Source organism: Cyanistes caeruleus, chromosome 2 (assembly GCF_971803275.1).
Source record: "Cyanistes caeruleus chromosome 2, bCyaCae1.hap1.1, whole genome shotgun sequence".
Lineage (NCBI taxonomy): Eukaryota > Metazoa > Chordata > Aves > Passeriformes > Paridae > Cyanistes > Cyanistes caeruleus.
Genome location: NC_141702.1, coordinates 19284949 through 19308457, shown reverse-complemented (window position 1 = coordinate 19308457; position 23509 = coordinate 19284949). Strand labels below are relative to the sequence as shown.

The 23509-nt window shown below is 36.8% G+C and overlaps 1 protein-coding gene across 5 annotated transcripts in view; it reads left to right on the top strand.

Annotated features, from left to right (window-relative positions):
• Nucleotides 1-23509, top strand: part of SNTG2 (syntrophin gamma 2) — a 221209-nt gene that overhangs the window by 58850 nt on the left and 138850 nt on the right. Inside the window, exon 1 of one of the 5 annotated variants that reach the window (XM_086875958.1) lies at nucleotides 18416-18579. The exons of the other annotated variants lie outside the window; for them this stretch is intronic. The gene's annotated coding sequence lies outside the window, so the exon portion shown is untranslated. Of the gene's footprint in view, nucleotides 1-18415; nucleotides 18580-23509 lie in introns of those variants that run through there. 5 annotated transcript variants of the gene reach the window in all.

Genomic DNA, 23509 nt, shown 5'->3' with positions numbered 1-23509 from the left:
CTTTTAGATGAAAATTAAGTGATACTTTTCTTCAGATATAATTGCATATGGTGTTTTAGGAGTGTAGTATTGTACACATTGTACATATAGTACATGCTGAACTGAATTTGGAGTTGTGAAAAGACTCAAAACTTATGTTCTTATGTTCAGAAGTACTTGTCTTGACATTTTAAGGTGTTATCTTGCAGGTGTTTATATAGAAGCCTAATGTGTATGTTTAATTGCTGGACAGGTAGATGTCAAATCACTGTATATACTGCAGTGTTTCATTCATCTGATAGAATCTCTGTGTAAGGAGAAAAGTGCTCAGGACAGAGTATATTTTAAAATAGATTATATACATAATAAGCCATTCCTGCCAAAAGTGAGCACTTAGTGGAAGAACTGTTGCGGGTCTTACAGTAACCAATAATGAAAATTGCTGGCAATACTTCATTACAATGGAGAATTATTTACATAAGTTTCATATTCTGGGGAATTGTATCAATTTATTTACTTAGGTAGCAGAACTTGTAGATAAATAATAAAAATAACAAATATTACTGAACCTGAAAATTTTTATTCTAAAAACCAGGAAAAGACCATTTTTATATTTTGGCCAGTACTCTGATGAATTAACTGGGTTGGAAACAACCTTGGAGATCTTTAAGTCCAACCTATGACCTAACACAACCTTATTAACAAAACCATGACACTGAGTGCCACATCCAGTCTTTTTTTAAACATTTCCAGTGACAGTGGCTCCACCATCTTCCTGGCATTCCGTTCCAATGCCCAACCACTCTTTCTGGATTTTTTTTTTTTTTCTCTAATGTCTAGCTTAAACTTTGCCTGGTAAACTTAAGACTGTGTCCTCTCATCCTGTCACTGGCTGTCTGGGAGAAGAGACGGACTCCTGTCGCAAATTGTAGAGAGTGAGTGAACTTAATGGGAGGAAAGTCCTGCTTAAGAAACTTAATTTCCTTTTATGACATGGTAAGCCACTTACTTGATCAGGGGAATCCAGTTGATGGAATCTTTTTAAATTTCAGTAAAGCTCTCAATGTTGTTTCTCACAGTATCCTCTGGACTAAATGTCCAGCACACAGCTGGATAAATACATCATCTGATAGGTGAGTAATTTGCTCATGGGTCAGACACAAAGGGTTGCAGGGAGTAGGATGACATCAGACTGGGACGTGTCACTAGCAGGGTTTCACAGGGCTCCATCCTCACTCCTGTGCTCTTAACATCTTCATAAACAACTTGGATGCAGGAATGGAAGGGTAACTAGGCAAGTGTGCAGATGATACAAAAGTGGGAGGAGCTGTTGACTCCCTTGAGGGCAGAGAGGCCCTGAAGGGAGACCTCAGCAGCTTGGAGGACTGGGCAATCACCAAATGTATGGAGCTCAACAAGGGAACGTGCTGGATTCTGCACAGGCAGAATGAAACCCTGGCTGTACAGGCAGACTGGAGAATGAGATTCTAGAAATCAGCACCATGGAAAGGGACCTGGCCTTTGTCCTGGACAATGACAGATTGAACACGAGCCAGCAATGCCCTGGCAGCCAGGAGTGTCGGTGCTGTCCTGGGGGCATCAGGCCCAGCATGGCCAGCGGGACAAGGGAGGGGGTTTTCCTGCTCTGCTCTGCACTCTGGGGCAGCCTCACCTTGAGGTTTTGGACACCACAATGAAAGATATTAACTCTTTGAAAGTGTCCAAAGGAAGGCAACAAGAATGATGAAGGGCCTTGAGGGGAAGCCAAATGAGGAGTGGCTGAGGTTACTTGGTCTGTTCACCCTGGAGAAGAGCAGACTGAAGGGAGACCTCATTACATCTCATGAGGGAAAGAGGAGGAGCAGACACTGATCTCTCTGGTGACCAATGACAGAACTCGAGAGTGGCTTGAAGCTGTGTCAGGGGAGGTTTAAGTTGGATATTAGAAAAACGGTTCTTCACCCAGAGGGTGGTTGGGCACTGAGCAGACTCCCAAGGGGAATGATCACAGCACCAAGCCTGATAGAGTTCAAGAAGCACTTGGACTATGCTCTCAAGCACATACTGTGACTCTTGGGGTGTCCTGTGTAGGACAGGGAGTTGGACTTGATGTCCCACCCCTTCCAACTCAGCATATTCTGTGATTCTATGATTTTAAGATGATGCTACCTCATGAATTGAAAATTCTTCACACCAAGCATGAAATAGACAAACCAGTTTTCTATTTCATATCTTTTGATAAAATTCTGTTGGATTAGACAAGGAAAATAGTGCATAATTTCTGTCCAAATTAATTTGTTTACAAGCCTAAATTAGGAATCTAAGTGTGCTTTCTCTAAAGCTAAACTAGCAATCCAATATACCTTTGAAAGATGAATTGCCATGTGTAAAAATTTCCCATCTGCCATTTCATCCTGTAGAAGGAAAATGAGTGTCTTTTTGTAATGGTTAGCATCTGGAAAATACAGGATGCTTACCTGACTTGTGTGATTATACTCTTATATTTTTTGTTTAAGTTTTATTTCTTAAAGCAGTTGAAGTTGTTTAAAACACAAAAAAATCACAATTTAAAAATTTTATGTTAGATTCTGAGAACATCATATCATATTCAATGAAGCTAATACCTATTTTCAGATGCCTGTTGCAGTCAAGCTGTACAACTTTTTGGTGGTCCAGTCCAAGGAATTCTTCTTGTTGAACATTAACCTTAGAAAAACTTTTAAGTGATCTTCTGTCATTCTGATATGAAACAAGAGATGGAATATGCAAGTGGAAGTGGAAAAGGAAAAAAACCTCATGCTTTAGATACATTTAAGGTTTTCTAGTGATGCAATTGGCTATTTTTTCATGTAACTTCTAAATAATGCAGTCAAAAACCCAGTATTAAAGAAGTTATTTTTTTTCTAGAACATTGAGAAACTAGAAGAGGCCAGGTAAATACATTTAGTTCAAATTCAAAGGAAGATTTCAGCTTCTACAGCAAGTGTCCAGGGTGGAGGAGAAGGGCATTTTGACCTGCTACCTTCTTACCTAAGTCTGACTTCTTACCTAAGTGTTGACTGGGGTGTCCTAAGCTGTGATGTGTGGTGTTAATAGGTAAGAATGTAATTTATAAAGTATATTTTATATGACTCACGGTTTAGACTTTAACTTGACTGCCATCTCTTCATTGTGCTGTGACTGTTGTGTCTTCCTCAGAAGCCTTTGAAACTTCAGCATTAGTGGAAATTACACAAAAACATACTTTGTATAAAGTTAAATAGTTCTTTATTAATCATACATTTAAAAGCAAAATTATAAGCTGCTTGCAATTTGAATATTTATAGTTCATGCTCTTGCCTCTTTTGCCATAGTTGAGCAGTTGCTATGGTTTCCATTATATTGTCTGCTTTAGAGGCAAACTTCATAACCATGCTAAATGGAGCTGAGTTTCTGAAGTGTCCTACACTTGTAGTGCCCTCAGCTGCATCTTGAATTGATCTTTTTTTTCCACTGTTTCCTCTTAATAGGATGAAACCAGAGATCGGGGCTCACAAGAAATAAAAATATTAATACACAAACTTAATTCTCTTCATCTGTCTTACCAATAAAGTAAAACAAATTAAGTTTATTAAATGTATAAAGAAGTAATTAATTTTTAAAAAATTAAATTAAATGTGGGTGACACCATAATTTGTAGGCATAATTGTTCAACTTTGTTTTGTGCAGGGACTGCTCTTTATGGAAGGATGTAAATGGGGATAGAGGGTTAATATAATTATGTTTTTCAAGGATGAATTAAATACAGATATGTATATATATTAGTATCAGGTGATCTTGTAAAAATTCAAGCTCTTGCTGGTTCATTCAGAAATGCCTTAACAAACATCTGCTATGTCAGATGGCTCCATCTAGAATAAGCTTTTTTTTTAATTGAGTATAGCCTATGTCTTTACAAGCCTTTGCATATTCACCTATGCAATACCTTCACTATTGATTTCTTTGTGATAGGGATTTGCAATTTACTAAAAATCAGAGCCTAAACAGGGTCAGGGGGAGGGGGATCAGATGACACACACAACTCAATAGGTACTTTTTAATTGTCTCCTGTAAAATCAAAACAAACTGATCCATTTATAGCAAATAAACCTAAAATCAAACAACTTCCCCCTCCTCTCCCCCAATCCCCTCAATGTCCAGAAAAATTCATACTCAAATCAAGATTGTGACTCAGTAAGTATATTTCTGTTGACAGTAGTGGTACAAATATTACACATCAAAACTGAAATAAAAATTCAGAATCTAATATTTCTGTAAATTTAAGCAGATAAACTACTTGCCACATGCAGGATCCTTAGTTCTCAGTGTGCACTCAACAAAATTTCTACATGTTGTATCTTTCAAGGGTTATGAAGACATTTATTGGCTGGTGAAACTCAAGGCATTTTAAAATTGTTCTTTGAAGTTAAACTTCAAGTTTGTATTACGGAGTTTTTCCTTAATGAGGCTCTGCAATACTCAGTTACCAGAGATAAAATTAAAACTGCTTCTTAGTTTATTTGAGCATGCAAAGGGAGAGTTATTCAGAATCTCTGCATGTTTTATGCTGTTAATGCAAAACCAAAAATAATTTTTAAAGCTTTACAGTTAGACATGCTTTTTATAGATTACTTGTTCACAACCTCTTTACAACTTCATTGTGTGTAGGAAATGCTCCCATGTAAGCTTGAGATGCTCTCTTGACCTTGAGACATGCTTATTTCCCCCATTTGTCAGGCTGCCCTGCTTCTGCTTTTATTCTCCTCTGCCAATCAGCTTCTCACTGATGCTAATTAGGGTGTTAGAGCCTCACGTTATTAGGTCTAAATTAGATAACGTGTTGGTGAATCCAGAAAATGCTGAATAATGCATTTCTGTCTGGCTTATGTAGGTTTTTGGAGGCTGTATGAACATGTACTGTGGGAGAGGTGCTTCATGCAGTGTACATGTCTGCATTCACACCTATGTCAAAAATAGAGCTGTTAATTGTGATTTGTGGAGATGCCAAATATAAACAAAAAGGTATTTTGTAAATAAATTATTTTAAAATAGTGCCTAGTATAGCATTCTGTCTTTTGCAAAGGGTAGTTATATATGGTATGACAAAAGGATGAAAAATAATATTTGAGAACAACACCATTGGTTATTTCTGCTGTGTAATGGTAAAGGTCTGAATACTGCTTTCCCTATTATTTCCTTGTGAAAGTATTAACTCTTATTATGCAACCAGCTGTTTACCACTGAATGCGCTTCTTTTTTTATCTCAAAGGTGCAAAGAGTATCTGCATTTAAAATGTGTCATTTGTTCCCAAATAACTTTTTCATCATCAGTCTGCAGTGTGATGAATGTCTGTTGGCTTATCTCTTTTCATAATATAACTCTGCTTACTTGAGGATGATAGTAGACCACAGTGAGCAAACTGCTGTGGAGGAACTGTTAAACTACACACTCCTATCTATTTCCACATGCTGGGAATAGCAGCACTCAGGCTGTGACTGGGTAGGGACAATTTGAAAGTAATTTTTTGCTATTGAAATAAAATTGGTGGAGACGAAGGGGGCATCTAATGTAGAAGTACAGTGTGAGACTTTACAATGAGTTTTAATGTTTAGTAATTTGTTGCTGTGGAATAAGACATTGGCTGAACTTCATTGCTTTCCAGGCTCTCTAATGCCATTTTCACCCACTATTGTTTTGGTAGGAGTACACTGTGTTTAAATCATGCTTTCTGATTCAGCAGGTTTTAATTTGATAATATGAATGAATAAATTAAAGGCCTTCCATATCTTCTTTCCAGTAATGAAAAAATTGATGTGGGAGAGGTAGTATAATTTAGGAGATGTTGCTGATAATAATTTATTCATTATTTGTTGATATTTTTCTTTCTTCCAGCTTTAATGATGTTGCAGGAGTATGTTTTCCAGAACACAAACTGTTACGTTTGCATTTCTGTGAACTTTAATGCAGTATAATACCGAATTTTTTTCAGGCATTACTGTAAGACACAAACACAGAATGATCTTTCTTTTTGGCAGGGCATACAATGAGCACACTATACTGTTTTCTTCTGTATGTATTATATTAGTATATAATACATATTATATTACGTATTGCAGTATTATATTACTGTGTTTATATGTTATTAGTGCTGGTGCTAGATTTTTAACCTTAGATGGTAAAACACTAAAAATCCAAACTTTGTGATACACTCCAATATAATTAGTATTTCTTACCTTAATTGAAAGAATGCAGCATTAATTACATGTTAGAGCATTGAAAATCCTTGTATCAGCAGTTAGTAAGGAAAAAAAAATGTGGTATAGAGTGTCTTCTGGTATGTGGTATTCAGTCTGTCTATTGTACTGTGATATAGCACAGAATTTTGTATTGCAGATTTATTTTCATTGTAGACTTATATCAAATACTGAATACATTATCTTAGGTCCCTAGTGATTTTTTTTTTGTAGAAGAGTGATTTAGTTGGATTTAGTATGCTTTACAAAGAAGTACACTATGCTCTTTTCAGTCTATACATAACTTTTTCTTACAATTCCTTTTCATAATGCTAACCAAATAACTTCTATGAAAATGTCTTCTTAATCTTTGAACTTGTTTATTTACTACTGGAGGCACTCAAGCTCAGTGTATTTGACTAATTTAGTGAGCTCTTCCATATGTAGGACAAAATAATTCCTTTGCAGTATAGAATGTAATTTTAGAACCTGTAGATAATGCATCTAGTTGGGCTATCACTGCAGTGGAATTTGTGCAGAGTGGTGTCCTGTTGCAGAGTGGCACTGACAGGAAAGCTCTGACTGTGGTGCTTGCAGTAGTAGTTTCCAGACTTTGGTCAGATGGGGGATCATGAAAGGGTATTGCCCTTTAAAGTGCTTTCAATTGAATTCTGGATTATACAAATACCATGAGGCTAATTAATGTTGATCCAAGAAAAATCTAAACGGGTGAGAGATTCTTTTGGTGTTGGTTGGTTCTGCTCCTGGGAATGTTCCTGGAATCCCAACTGGGGATTTACAGTATGAAAAGGCAGTAAAACAAGCACAGAAGGATGAGATGACAATGTCATGTGTCCAAATGATATGGTAACTAGCTCATAATAATATTTTATTGAATAAGTCCATTACAAATTTCTAATACAGCTTTTTGAACAGAATGCAAATGGTTGTGGAAAAACAGACAGACAGGCACAAGGGCTCTACAGAGCTGTCACCATGCATGGATGTAAGACAGGGGAATCCAAGTGTTTAGTTCTAGAAGGAGGAAGATTAATGAAGGGAAGAGTGAGAGTGCTGATAATGATAGTGCTGCAAGAGTGTCAATGAAATATTGACAGTTCTCTTTTTTTTCTGCTCTAATGTCTTTATTATATTTCGTGGCTGACTTTTTGATTCAGTTGGATCTTTTACAAATGGATCAAGTGACAGAAATATGAAATCAAATTAGACACAACTTCATTATCATAGCAAGAGTTCTTTCTGGACTATACTATTATTATTCTCAAATTAATCTCAGTCAAATATGTTGTTACTGTCTTTGCGTGCATAAAGGTAAAGCAAAACTGAGAACTGACAATGTTCATTGGATTTGTGTCTCCTTTTTTAAATTATTTGTTATAAATATGGGAAACTACTTTTTGAAAGTGCAGTTTTAAATTAAGCCATAATGCAAATTCTTCCAGACTAAATGCACTCCATGCGATAAACCACTCACTAATTTCTTTGGTAGCAGCTGTATTTATCTAACCTGTCCCTTCTGAATGTGTTTATCATACTTACTTGGCTAACTTGGTGAATATAATGTAAATTTAAAAAACAAAAACCAAAGGTGATTGTAGAAAAACAGATATAAAAATGTTGTCCAAATTACTTGGCTCTTTTTTCTTTTTTTTCCTATGTTTTGCGGACCAGTGACAGATTTCAGATTATGCTTGACTAGAATGTTTGTTGTTGAAAAAGATTTTTTCACTAAAGGGCTGAAGGCCTCTGAAGGTCATGGGTGTTATCTAGGAACATCTGCACATAAATCCAGGTTGCCATGACTTCTCTCCTTGTGCAGACTCTAAAAAATGGAGTGGTGATTCAAATGTATCATTTTTCCTTGGCTTACCTGCTGTTGTTCCTTCTGCAATTTGAGGATCCAGAATTCTGCAAACTGAGAAAATCCAGGCATTTTGAAGGCTAATGACTGCGGTAGCAGTCAGCAGCCAACTGAAGCTTAGACAACTTATAACTTCCCTCAGATTTGCAGACAAGTGAGTTTCATATGGGTTTTCAGGGAATTTTAGGAATGAGAAAGGAGCTCATTCCTTGCTTTTTGTTCTTTTACTGGAAATGTTTCTTTTGGCTTCATTTAATGGATTCTTGCCAACTCCTAGAGAACATCCTGGAGATCTTGAGTGGTGAATTTAAATATGGTTTTCATTTTCTTACAGTAATAGGATATTGTGTAATTGAAATTATGAAGAGGGGTGACAATAGTATCCTTCCACTTGGACAGATTTTGTCTGCCCTTGTAGGAGAGGCAGTAAGGCAGTGGACACAACTCATTCAAAAGCTGATTTTTTTTCATTTCAGTGTCCTGCTCACTTCCAGGGTTTTTTAGTCAGTATTCACCAAAATGCAACTTTCAGGACAAACAACCTCTATGAAATGTATGAAACTGGCTATTCTATGTGATATTTGGGGAACATTTTGTCTTGTTTGCATCTTCTACTTCATGAAGCTCGTCAAATTTTTAATCTCACTATCCATAACTGAATCAAGAAATGAATTTATTTTTTTAATGATTAATTTATGTCAGCATTTTTTAGATGACTGGAGAGATGTAATGATACAATTTTGGGAAACCATACTGATTAACAAACAGTAAGTGAAAAGGATGTCAAAGTCTAAAAAAACAAGCAAACCCACACATTCAAAAGCTCAGGAATATCCATTAATAAAAAATTTGATAACTTAGACTACATTTTGGCAATACTTAGATAAATATCCTTAACAAATTATTTATTATCATTGATTAATTCATTAAAATTTAAAAAATTGATATTTTTCTCATTATTGAGTTCTTGAAGACAATTTTTATAGCTTCTTACTCAGTTTTCTTATTTTAATTTTTTAGCACATAATGTCATTAATTGACTGTTTTAGGCTTTATATGTGCTGTGCAGAGACATGTAGATATCAGCTGTCACTCATATTAAAGATTTATTATATGTCATGTTGGATTGTTGGGTTGAGTTGGGCTTTATCTTGCTTCTTCACAAAGTATCTTCTTGATTCTGCTATGCATATTCTTTGAAATACAAATATTTTTGAAAATATTTTTGAAATCAAAAATCACACAATTAAATTATACTCCCCAATGAAGGTTTTTTCTTCATTAATCATTTAATTTTGTTTCTTACAAGCCATCTTGGTAGACTTTATTTTTAACCTAAATATTAGCCATGTGTGCCAGTTTTGAGTCCATTGGTCTAACTGTCCCATAGTCCTCTTTCCTTCGTTTTCTCTTGGTGACTGTTTAATTGTTACTGTCAAATAAGTGAAGTGTAACAATATAACTTGTTAGAGAAAGCTGAGCTAGTTACTTCAGTAGGGGCAGTAAAGTGTCTTTACAAGACATGGCTGTGGTGTGGCTGGTAGCACTTATTCTCATGGATACCCTGGTGCATGTTCTTGTGTACAGTGGCTTGCCCAGTCCTGTGGAAGGAGTGCAACCCAAGGAATGTGGGGAGACTTGGAAAAGGAGAATATGGTAAACTGGAGACATAAAAACAGGCTTTTTATGAGGATATTGGATGGAAATCTTTGTAAAACCAAGGAAGATCAGTTTTGCTGCTCATGGAACCACTTGATTCACCAGGTCACTGCAGATTTTTCAAATTTATCAATATGTTTAGAGTAAATAAATTCCATTTATCAAACTGACTTGTGAATTTCTCCAAGAAATAAAGGCCATTTTGAGAAGTTGGTTTTCCTTTAGCTTTGGTGACTATTTCCAATGTCTTAATATCAGAGAATGATCATTAAGTTAGTTGTATATAATAGCTTCTAATCTGTTTGTAGTTACTTAGGATGTCCTATTTGCTTATCTAAGGGCAACAGTGTGCTTTCAATATTCATTTGGAATTTTCTTGCTGTTCCATGATTTGTTAATTAACATCAGTGTCCTGATATGTTGTGAGTTGCACTCTATTGCTATTTGATGGCAGATGTCATAATTTTAAAAGCCTATCTTCATCCTGGTTTTATTTTACCTTCTCAGATTTTTACAATTTATAAAGTCTGATTTTTACTGATTTCTAATGACTTTCCTATCTTTCAGGATTTTTATTTTTTCTATCTTTAATGGCTATTTTGCCAAGATATGCTTTAATCTTACTTTCTTGCTTATGGTGTTCTTTTTCAGTCCTTTTGGTCTCTTGACCTCTCACATCTGTGCTTGTTAGTCTGGTGGTCTGCCATTTATTTGCATTTTGTCATTTGTGCTTCTTTCAGCATCCTTCCCCTTTTCTGTTCATTTATTCTCTTTTAGACCTTAGCTTTGTGAACAGTACATCAAGTGGGGTGCAAAATTACAGAACAGGGGCTCTGAACACTCTGAAGTATTTTACAGCCACTTAATTCACACATGTATTTTCAGAGGGTATACTCACTAGCATAAGGCTTGTTCATCCATAAGTACAGTTTGCTTCTAAGGTTTTCTCATTTTTGTCTGTCCTTATCCTTTCAGTACTGGTATGACCAACAAACTTCTAAACAATCCCTATTGACACACACCACATTTCCATCCCTGACTGGAGCTGTGGTTTCTTCTGTTCTGCACATGCCCCTGCCTCTTCCCACAGTCTGCTGGGGCTTGTCATGGTGCAAAAGCTCTTGAGATCCTGCAAGCAGAGAGCAAGGTGGAGGTCCCCATGTGTGGCACACCCAGCTAGGCACTAGTGACCTGTGCTAAGCTGTTGATTTCAGGACTAGAACTGGATTTCAGTAGTGCTCATGTTAAATCCTGGATACATACTAAAGTGGTTTGCTGAGTTCGGTCTTGAGCAAGTTTTGAGTCATCGACAGGTCACCTATTTTGTTAGATCACCTATTTTTTACAGATACCCTTAGTTTCCCATTTAATGTAAATACATTCAAATTGTATTTTTTAGGACAGTGACATCTCTTCATTCAAGCCATTTTGTGTATTTCCAAAGGAACTGAAATAATTATGGTGATTTTATGGATTTGCCTGTGTGTGTATGGAAAGATTTCTACTTGAATCTAAAACCTGACCTTACTACGGTTAGTGTTATTTAAAATTTATGATGCTCACTTGGTTTTTAAATTAATCCCCTTAAATGGTTTAAAATACATTTATTGACACACACTCAATCTGACCTCCCATCTGACCCTCCCCAGTAAGCTACTGTTATGTTACAATTAAGCTACTGAAATAAATTCATGAGGCTGCTTTGAAAATTCAGATATTCATGCAGCATTTGTGATGTATTTTTATATTCCTTTTGTGGGATGATGACCAAGGACTCAGGCAAGGGCTAAGGCTTTCTGTCTGCACAATACACTGCATTTTACATTATCTTTGTGGATAGAAATGTGCGTATTTGATGTTGGCTGAAGGATGAGGTCCTGTGGAGACAGGATGCACCTGACATAGGATGAGAAGCTGGACATGAGCCAACAGTGTGCACTTGAAGCCCAGAAAGCCAACCACACCCTGAGCTCCCTACAAAGCAGCGTGGCCAGGAGGGCAACGGAGGGGATTCTGCCCCTCTACTCCACTCTAGTGAGAGTGCTAGTGCAGCTGGAGTGCTGCTTCCAGCTCTGAGCTCCCCAGCACAAGATGTGGACCCATTAGAAGAGGCCCAGAGTGGGGCAACATAGATGATCAGAGGGCTGGAGCACCTCTCCTGTTAACACAGGCTAAGGGAGTTGGGGTTGTTCAGCCTGGAGAGAAAAGTCTGGGGTGTAGGGAAATTGTAGAGTTGCCTTCCAGTGCCGAAAGGGGACTTACAAAAAAGAAGAACAATTTTTACATGGATCTGTAGTGATAAGGGTTGATGGTTTTAAACTAACAGAGATTTAGATTAGAGGTTAAGAAGAAATTCTTTACTGTGAGGGTGGTGAGGCATTAGAAAAGCTTTCCTAGAGAAGTTGTGGATCCCCCAGCACTGGAAGTGTTTAAGACCAGGCTGATGGGGCTTTGACCAGCCTGATCTAGTGGGTGGTATACCTGCATCTGGCGGGGGTGTTGGAATTAGATGACCTTTCAGGTCTCTCTACAAAGCAAACTTTCAGCATGCATGTATAGAAGTTACTCACAACTTCTTTATTCACCAGTAAATAATCGGGACATACTACCATATTTTGGCATACTATACTGATGTTTTAAGTCCTGAGGAATGTGCAGTGTCTTTTAGTAATGAAATAATTTCTTAATTTTAGAATAATTAAAAATACTTACAGTAATTTCTCTATTGGTGATTGAGAGCATTTGATAGTGGAAAGCAGTGTTTGCCTAGAAAATAAAAAAAATGTAGAGGGCCAAATCCTATTGCTGGTTTTCCATGATCTTACCTAATTTGAGAACAGGCTGCAGAGCAATGAACATTTTTAGCATTATAAATCTGTATTCTTTTCAGTCTCAGATTTAAGAATTGTTTTGGCATTATTGAAATTCATGATAGGAATCATGTAGTGTAGGAGAGCACCATTTGTATCTATCTATATGTTGCTTGTTGCAATCTTATTTTTCCCACTCACACAAGCTTCCTTAAAATAATCAGCTTAAACTCACTAATTCCATGTGGATATGATATTTACTTCCCTTTGGCCCTAGGGTGGATCTGCCATCTTAAGGAAGGTTACCCCCATTGCAGTGTCATCAATATCTCCCAGAAGAATTCTGTTGGTTTCTTCTCTGTGAAGAAGTGACAATCCCTGGCTGTAGGCTATGTTATTGCTTCAGTAGGGATGATGTTCTTTGTCTCGTTTTGCTTATTTTTTTCTCTCCAAACTAGTCCTGTCTCAAAATGTATGAAAACAAGCCAATAGAAAGATATCAAACAAGCATGCAAAACCATTGTTTTATGTGGAAGAAACAAACAAAACCTGTAGGAAAATATCCATCTTGAGACTGTCTAAGTACTGCAGAGTAAAAATCTCAGCATTATAGTGGGGAAAAAAAAATAGGAGTATGACTTCTTGTGTTGTGAATTGGTTGTCCTGTTTTGGCATTCTGTGCCAATAATATGAATAACACAAACTATAAACGGAAGACTTATTTCTGAATTCATGTGGGACAAATTTAAATATTCAGAAGAATGCTCACACTTTTATTTCTGCCTACATAATTTGGGATGCTTTTCACATGTAAACCTAACATGATTCCCCAAAATAATGGTCCAATTAAAAAAATAAGAAAAAGCACTTTTTGTACATGAAATATGATTTATCCCTAATTTAACATTGAGAGGACTGAGTCAGAAATGTTGAAAGGCCTTTCTTAGGGGTATGTTCAAATGAAAATCTACCATATGCAACAAAGGCATAATAAGTGACATTTTGTGGTTATTATAAAGGAAAAAAAAACAACTAAAGAAGGAAGCAAACAAGACCAGAGGCAACTTATGTTGGGCTAGGTGTAGGTGACTATGCAGACACCTGCGGAAATACTTTGGTAGAGAAAAGTTAGGAAAAGCAGGAGAGAAGATATTAGTGGAGATAGTCAAGGTGGAAACCTGCTGCATCAAACAAAGAGTTTTTCATTTAAGAGATAATTTATCTTTTGGGGAATGCTCATTTTTATTTAGGACATCTGACTCTATAATTTTTACAACTTGAGATATATTAAGTTGAGAAGTTGAACAACCAAATTCAGGATCAAAATTAGAATTACTTCATTATATAATGATATAATTTGCAGTTCTTGAAAAACTCTGGCAACAGACCTTTTAAATGTAGGTGAGCTTTATAGCTAAAAATGTAAGTTACAGTAGCCACACGCTGTTTGTATGTTTAGGTAGCAGTTGCATACACATTAGGTATGCCTATTTGCTAATTTCCATAGTTTAAAAAATTAGACTTTTGTGTACACTAGGATCATATGTTTACGATGCTGGTGATGGCATGCATGACACAATTGCAATAGTGCTGAGTCTTAAAGTTTTCACCTGCATTTCACTCCCTCCAGCTAAAGTTTTTCAGGGATATATTTTTGAATAATAAGGTTATCACTGAATACATATGCTTCGAGAAAATGCACTGCTGGTGGAACAAGCATAGTTCTAGTTGTTTAACTGGGGTTAGTAACTGGCTTCACAGCTCTTCTTTTACGCTGGGAAGATATCCTTACAAAGTATGTGTGACTTCAACATGTCTGAAGAAAGTGAAAACTATTTGTTGTCCTCTTTACCTGATCTTCACAATTAGGAATGTTCAGCTGTGACAAACCTAAGTTGGTTGGATACTATGTGGAGAGAACATAATGTTGAGCTAGGGAGGCCTGTGATTTATGAACAGGCTGTGAGACATTACCTTTTCCATTCATTGCTCTTTCTGCCCTTTTGCACCATTTTTATACCAGTTTTTGTACCAAACAAAGACTAGTTTCCTCTTTGTTTAGTGCCTCTTTCTGTCTTACTCATTTCCTCTTGTTTGGTGGTGAGGCTGGCCTTTGCCTATAATCATATCATAATGCCAACTTCTGATTTCCTCACAGCTTGTTTTATTTCAAATAATGTTTTTGGAAGTTTTATTTTTGAATGGGTTAATTGTTTTTTAAAAAAGCTTCCCTATAGTTCAGCTCCAATACATGGTGTTAACCCAAAATTGCTATTGAAGCATTTTTCTTTCATGATGCTGCTTTAGGATATATTTTGCATGAGAGGCACCTTCAGAGGGTGGTTAATCTCTGAGTTCTTCGGGGATCACTATCTTTGTTCACTGAAACTTCAGGGAGGTTAGTGTAAATATATTCTAATCTTAGGGATTTCAGTAAAGTATCTAGAATTTGGTGTGATGAATTTTTCTCTGTACCTCTGTACAGACAGAGCAAGGGATTTTGGTCCATAATTAAGGTTCTAGTTATTGTGTGCAATGTACAATCAGTAAATCCACTTAGCAGGAGGATTAGTAGTCCCTTTTCTACCTACATAACTTCTAAAAGATTTGTTCATATTGCTTTTGACTGTAAAACGCACTGAAACTGTTAAAAAACAATTAGCAGTTTCTATTATATCTACATATAATAGAAAATGAAAAATTAATCTCTTAAATTCAATAATTTCTTATTTAACTAACAATTGCATTTTATAAGATATATGCTTTTATTTTTATTGCTTTTTATTGATATTTTAAAATATTTGTAATTTTTTTATTTTCTTTTTACTTTTATAACTGTTGTTTCCACCCTTTATCAAATGCTTAATTATGCTGAAAATCTTTTTTAAAAAAATAGAAATAAATGTCTGTCAGAAGGGCAAGGAGTTCATCAGGTAGCTGTCACTGTCATGGATGCCCTGGAACCTGCAATTTTATCCCTCATCTCTTTTAACCTTACTGCCTAATACTAAATAATCTGTTCTAAGTTCTCCCTCAAGCCAGTTTCCAAAACCTGGTTTTTAAAGGTTTTTTAATGAGAATACACTTATACCACCAAGCTTGTTTCCATATGCTCAGCGCTCATATTTTATGTAGAGACACCTGGCTGAAAAAATGAGAATATGCTTGCCTTTTTTTCCTAGCATGTTAGACCAACTGAATCTCCTTGCAGGTTTATTTCAGAATTTTACTGTAAGTTAACTTGAACAGGTTTCTATTATCTGACTCCCAAAACTCCTCTTTTATTCACTGTTGATGGAGTAGAGAAATGGTTGATAGGAATTATTTGGTCCCATTTACTCTTAGTTGAGACATATATTGTTCTTGACTGCTGTATCCTTAATTTTATGTTACAATCTTAAATATTTTTTAGTGTAAAAAAGACACTTCAGACTGTTATTTTGCTACCTGGCTTATCCTTCAGCTCTTAGGACTGTAGACAGAGCAATTTTAGAGAGCCAATTATCTATCATATCCTTTATCTTCTGCATGGTGTGAGCCAATCTTATGACACTTGGATGAAAGCAAGAATGGAACATGGAGGAGAATCTTTCACTTACAGACTGACAGGCAATTTATGAACTTAGAAGTGGCTTTTACAAGTAAAACTAGAACCAAGCATTTTTACATTTACACCATATTTTTCTCTTTTTTTTTGAATAATTTCAAAATTATTTGAAACAATTTTCTAATGCATACACTGCCTCCAGTAAGAACATAGCAAGTGAAATCTAATGCCTAAAAAAACCCAAAGGAGTCCACAGAACTGATTTCAAATGTGGAGTTCCAGTCTTCATGTGCACTTAGAGGTCCTTACACAGAGAGCTGAAGTGACTGACCTGGTCTTATCATAGCAGTGTGGTACTCTCACTGGACAAAATTTTCAGTATGATAAACTGATCTTTCTAATTCACTATGTTATAACAGTTAATCTTTTTTCACTCTCCTAACTATATCATAAAAGTCTTAGCTACTTTACTTTGTGTATTTTCTATATATGTGTATTTTTCTGTGGGAGAAAAAAAAAAATATACACCCACATACATGTGTGTGCGTGCGTGCATTTATTGGAAATGTTACAATCTCCTACTGAAACTGCAGGACTGGTCATTTGGTATGTTCATTTCTTATTTTCTGGGGGAGAATGACAAGAGTTGATGCTTATTTTGGCTTTGTAGATACTGATATTTTAAAATTATATTGTAACCTAACCAAACTAGTTAGGAATTGCTTTGAGGCTTTATCAGGGAAAGGAATTCAGTAAATGATGTAAGTAATATAAATAACTTTAAGTTGAAATAGCAACTTTTAAAAATGTTTAAAAATCATATTTTTTCCACATGCAAGCGCTTTCTTCAATTCTTCATCAGCTGTCTATTTTCAGATAACAAATTGTATTAACCTATAAATTTTAAGAAACATTTGCAGTTTTTCCAAATCTGGAAATATTCTCAGTCACTTTTCTTTCACTTGCTCAGTCACATGATGATGGGTATCCAAGCCCCTTGGAGGAGAGAAGGTAAAAAGCAGGATCCTGACTTCAGGGTTCTGGCAAGCAGAATTTGAAAGAATCCCATAGGATACATGTAAATCCTGGAGAAAAGAGGGGTCTAGGAGAGATCCCCTCACTGATTTTCAAGGATGGCCTCCCCTAAGAACAAGTCCTCCTCAAGAACAGTCCATCCCAACAAACAAGGACAGCAGGAGACCTGCATGATGTTCTCACTGAACTCAACTACAGAAAGGAAGCGTGCAAGAGGTGAGAGCAGGGACAGGTATCCTGGGAGGAATGTAGAGATACTGTATCATCATGTAGGAATTGGGTTATGAAAACCAAAAGCTACCTGGAGTTGAATCTCAAGGGGCACAAATGGTAACAGGGAACAATTCTACAGGTCCATCAGCAGCAAAAGGACACTGCTGAGTGGGACAAATAATCTGATGGAGAATTTGGAAAATGCTGAGGTACTCTGTGTCTTCTTCACCTATAATGGTCTAATGCATCTGCAAACCCAGGTGTCCCATACCAGTGGGAAAATCTGGAGCAAGCAGGACTTTGACCTGTTGGAGGAGGATCAGGTTATGGAACACTTAAACACACCAGACATATATATACAAGTGGGCAGAAGCTCACAGAAGGTATTCAAAAGTGGTGAAGGAGCTGGCTGATGCAAGGCCTCTCCAGATAACTTTTTTAAACATCGTGGCAGCTGGGACTTGAGGAAAGCCTGTCTCTGAGAAGGGCAATAAACATGGATCCTTGGTGAGATCCTTGGAGAGGTAATAGAGCAAATCCACCTCCCAGTAGTGGCCGGGCTAGCTCAGTGATGAGGTTTCTCTTCACTCGAGTTTCAAGCCAGCATATGTTTGTGAGATTCATTGATTTTCTTCAAGAATTCAAGTCTATCAAGTGAGTAAAGAAATCAGGGGTGGACTCTCTCCCTGGTTTGCATTCCACAGTTTATTTCTGTGAAGGGGAATCCAAAGGACGAGAGACAAAGGATTTGGGGTCTTTTTTTAACAGGGTTTTTCAGAGGGAGGGAACATCAGAGAGGGAACCAATTATTTTTCTCAGTTAGTACATCTTACAAACTTTCTACAAATCAAGGTTACACACGCTAAGATAAGAAATAAGACACCAACTTCTTCAAATGCCCACAAAGGTGTAGGAGTATTCTCCACAGAGGGGCAGAGGAGGAGAGAGGGAGTTTGGTTTCCTGGCAACACAGGGGGGAAAGAAAGGGAAGGTGAGCATGCCCTCTCAGCTTCCATAGCTCAGAGGCATTCTGGGACAGGAAAAACAGAGTTACAAACTTCCGTGTTGGAAAGAAGGGTCTCCTGGGCAGCAGAAATTTCAAGCAGCTGGAAATGCCAGCAGGGTCCTCTCTTTACTCTATCCGGCCTCTCGCCGTGGGGCTGAGGAGAGAAACTTCAGTAACCGTGGTAACTTGATGCCAGGTAAACAATAAGGAGAAAGAGAAGCAGGGGGGGAAATCACAACTAAAAGAGGGGAAAATACATATTTCATGCTATCAACTATTAACATAAACTAACTTAACAACATTCTAACAACTCTACCACAACAGAATCCACTTCCAAATGTGGTGGAGAAGAAGGTGTTTGGAAGTACTCTGCAATGATATATAATGGGGAAATTTCACCTGACCAACATCATAGTCATCCCTAGTGAAATCATTGGATTGGTGGATGAGGGTCTAAGAGTGGATGTTAATCTTTCAGTAGTAAATTTTTTGCCACTGGCTTCTATCATATTGTCATAGGCAAATTGATGGAGTATGTACTTGATGAATGGGGAGGTGCAATTTAAAACTTACCATAGTCAAAAGAGTTGTGATCTGTGGCATGAAGTCCAAGTTGAGGATGGTCACTAGTGCTATAGTGAGAAAATCAATAATGGATCCGGTCCTGTATACCATCTGATGTCTTGGATCTTGGGAAAGAGAAAGCCCTCAAAAAGTTTGCAGATGGTACAAATCTGGGAAGACTGGCTGATAATATCAGATGGCTGTGTTGCCTTTTGGGGGGACTGGCTGGAGAATAGGCTGATGTGAAGCTCAAGAAAGAGTAATGCACAGTCCTGCAGCTGGGAAGGAATAACTCTAGACACCAGTAGAGGCTGGAGGCTGATAGGGTGGAAAGCAACTTCACAGAAAAGGGACCAGATCCTAGTGGTCACCAAATTGAACTGAGCCAGCAATGCAGCCTTGTGGCTAAAGACAGCAGCTCTCTTAGCTGCATTAGCCAGAGCATTGTCAGCAGGTGGAGGGAGGTGATCCTGACCCTCTGCTCAGCACTGCATTGTGAGGCAGCATTTGGAGTTATGTGCCCAGTCCTGTGCTCCCCATTGCAGGAGAGATATGGGCATGCTGGAGCAAGTCCATCAAAGGCCCAAATAGATCAAGGAGATGGAGCATCTGGCATATGAGAAGAGGATGAGAGAGCTGTGACTGAGGAGCTAAAGGAGAGAAGGCTCAGAGCAGTCTTACACCAATGTGGAAAAATTCCCAGCTGGCAGGTGGCAATGAAGACTGAGCCAGAGTGTTCTCAGAAGTGCCCAGTGAAAGAGGCAATGAACAAAAATTGGAACACAGGAAATTCTGTTGAACAAGGATTATTTTTTATTTTTCACAGTGACACTGGAAAAGGACCCACATTGGTTTATGCAAGATTTCCATCATTGGCAATACTCTAAACCTGATTGCACATGATCCTGAGCAGAGTAGCCTGGTCTAATGGGAGGTGTTCCTGCCCATGGAGAGAAGGGTTGGGATTAGATGATCTTTAAGGTCCATTCCAACTGCTTAACATTCTATGATTTGCATGGGGCTTTGAATTAGATGATCTCCAGAAGCCCCTTCCATCCTTAGTGCTTCTGTGTTTCTTTCCTAGTGTTTTCCTTTAAGTCTGAGAGGTTTTTTTTGAGTGTACAGTCTCAAACAAACAAAAAAACCCTCATTTTGTGAGAGCAGAAAAATGAATATGATTAGCATTTCCATGCTTATAATAATAATAATAATAATCAGGTTTCACAAAATAAGATCCACATTGCTTTTTGTTTTAATAATTGATCGTTCTTAAAAAGATAAAACAAACCCTAACACAATCAGGGAAAAAAGCAATAAAGAGGGCTACTAATATGGACTTCTTTGCATATCTTTTAAGTAGATTGCTTGCTATAATTGTGATTGGATTTTTTGGTTTTTTTTTTTTTCTCCTTGTTTCCCTTTCATAATTTTTTTGGATCATCTCCATAGAAATCTATTCTGCTGTTCAACTGTAATTTTTTGAAAGGTTCCTGTACTGTCTTAGTTTTCATTTTTACGTTCAGTTTTCACTGGTTTTTTTTAAACAAAATTAATAAAGCTTCATTTGTATGTGATTATTTCTTCATCCTTTATTAACAAATATTTTTATTGTATTAACCTGAGGTATTTAGTAGTTAATTTGGCCCTTGTTATTCTGAGATTGTCTTGGAAATAGTTGAATTTAAAACTATACCACTTACCATTTTTTAATGTCATTTTTATTTCTGAATGATGATGTTGTGTATGTTTATAACTTGTTAATGTACCCTTTGTTTGTTCAGAAACTTGAAGTAATTTTTTATGAGTACTAAAACCAGCATTGTTTGGGGGGGTCTTGATAGCAGTTGACAAAATGGTAGGCGAATTTTTTGTAAGAAAACTGCAGAATCCTGAAATATGTCCTTCTGCATGCATTTTTATAGCGATGGTAATAACTATGCTATGAATGTTACAACTTGAAAAGCTGTCAACATTTGTGAAAAAAATTAAACTAATTATTTTTACAATGAAAGCCTGACTCAACTGAGAGTTTTCAATTGACTTCAGCTTCATTGGGACTAAAATTAAATTCCCAGGATTTTTTTGAGCATTTGTGCTAGAATGCTGTTTCTCTTTTATAAAAAGAAAATAATAGCTGAGTTTCAGGTACAAGCAATGGAGAGAGATTATCTAAGATTACTCTCAGGATTTTTAATGGCCCGTGAACACCAGTGAGAATCATCTGAATGTAGAAAATGTGCATCCCTGTGGTACAGAAATCAAAGGAGGATAACAAAAGCTAAAGTAAGCCTTTGACATTCATGTAATGAAGAGAACCTAAGCCAGGAGCAGGGGAGGTGCCCTGTACTGCACCTTCTACTCAAAAAGTCCTTATCTGCAAAACAGAAAATCCTGACATGTGATGTTTTATGTGGTATGGCTTTGCAAAAAAAACAAAAAACAAAGCACAGTAACTTCTCAGCTGTAGGAGCAGTTGCATCTGAAACCAGTATGTCACAGAAAGACTGAAATATTCTCACTGTTTATCCCCTAAACATTTCCTTAGAAAATCACATAGTTTTCTTGGTTTCTACTGTGCAGAAAAGGGGTAATAGTAAGTATGGCGGTATGTAAAAGAGGTATAAAACACACAACCATAGGTGTGGAAGCGAAAATGGGATTAGGTAAGCAATGATCAGTGATCAGCCCATCTTTTGGCTGGCACGAGATGAGAAGGAAGTAGTAGAGCGCAAAGGCACAGTTTCCATTAATGGTTATCCCAGAGAGCTGTGTGATAGTGGGAGAAGCAGTGGTAAACCTCAGGCAGGATCCTATTTACCACCAGCTATGTTTTATGGCTTATTTTTTAGATGCACTTTCAAATATTGGATACCAGGTTTGTTGCACACAGCTTTTGTAAATTTTGTTTCTATTTTTCAAACATATTTTTAATACTATAAGTAGAGTAATATGTAAGATTATTTTACAGATTAGTAACCTATTGTGATCATTCCTACAAAAAATAGATGTGTTTGTCAGTGGACAGCTACTCTTTTTCTTAAGCATTCAATTTCTAGAAATTTCCTTTTTTTAATATAATTTTTTTTTTAATTTTTATCTTTTCCGCTTTATTTATGTTAATTCCTCATACTGATTTCTGGTCTTATTTTAGATCTTCATTTCCTCTTACATAACTAAGCTTTGTTATACCAAGAACTATTCTCTGCCTTTTCACATCCATACCTCTACTTCTGCTTTCCTTCAAAAAATACAGTCATGTTTCTTACCCTGCAAATTTGACTCGTATACTTGCATAAAACTGTGAAAATGCTGATAGTGTATTTAAGGTCATGTACTTTTTCTCAACACGGGCCTTTCATAAGTATGCTTCAAATATACACAACAAAGCAGTTTGTATTCTCAGTGCCTCATTACCAAAATACTTGTGTACTCATGGACATTACTTCCTTCAGCCTTTCCACTGTGAAATACCACTAGGATAACCTGACAGTAGTTCTGCCACGGTATTGGTATGACTCCATGATACAGTTGATGTTGTCTGGAAAGGAACAATCAAAATTTCTGCTTTTTCTTCCTTTAACTGCCAGGTGTTTTGTCTGTTTCTGAGTCTGTTTTAGTTCTTTGGTTCCATGTTCTGAACTTAAAATAAATCCCCTCAGTCCCATCCTTCTCTCCTGCAGTTTCTCAGAATAAAGAGTTTGCTTGTATTGTTCTGGTCTGCAGTGGGTGATAGATCAGCTTCATCCCTGGCCTGTGGGAATGAGACTTTCCATTTAGCACATGTGGCACATGGAAATACTTTGGCAGTCCAGTGCTCTGTGACTAAGAGCATCAAGGGACAGATGACACTGGGCAGATGATTATGGGTAAAATTAAATTGTGCTGCACATTTATCACTCTGAAATACGGATCCTTGGCAACATTTTATCAAAGCCCCTTAAATGTCCAGCTCTTTAGTCAAGCATCTTACTTTTGAATCTTTTTACTCAGAAATGTGTGTTTCTTGCCTAGTTTCCTTTCCTAGTTTTATTTTTGTTCTGTGAGACGTGCATCCCAATGTGCAATGCACCTCCGTAGGCTTAAGTCTAATAGTTAAGGGCCTGTGTATCAATCAGTTGCATGTACTGGTTGTCAGTCAGCAAATCATTGAAGTTGAGAAAGATACGAAACAAGTTTTATATGCAGCTACCAAAATTAGACTGAGCATCAGTTCCAGATTTTTTTTTCTTAGTTCTGATCTTCTTGTTTGTCTTGATGCTAATGAAACTAGGCTGTATATACTTTAAAAATGCGACCTTTGAATCCTGGACAAACATTCATCCCAGACCAAGTATTTTTTATTTTTTTTTGATGAGAGCTGAATCTGTATCTCCACTTGCTATTTCTGATTACATGTTTTCTTGCTTATGAAAAGTGGTCTAGAATAGATATTCTTCATCTAAAGAAATCTTTTTCTAAAATCTGAATTTAAATTAATCATTGAATTTTCAATACTTAAATTACCTGCAGTTTTTCTTCAATTACTGGGTATTGCAAAAACACTTCAGCTTAGGATTCGTGTT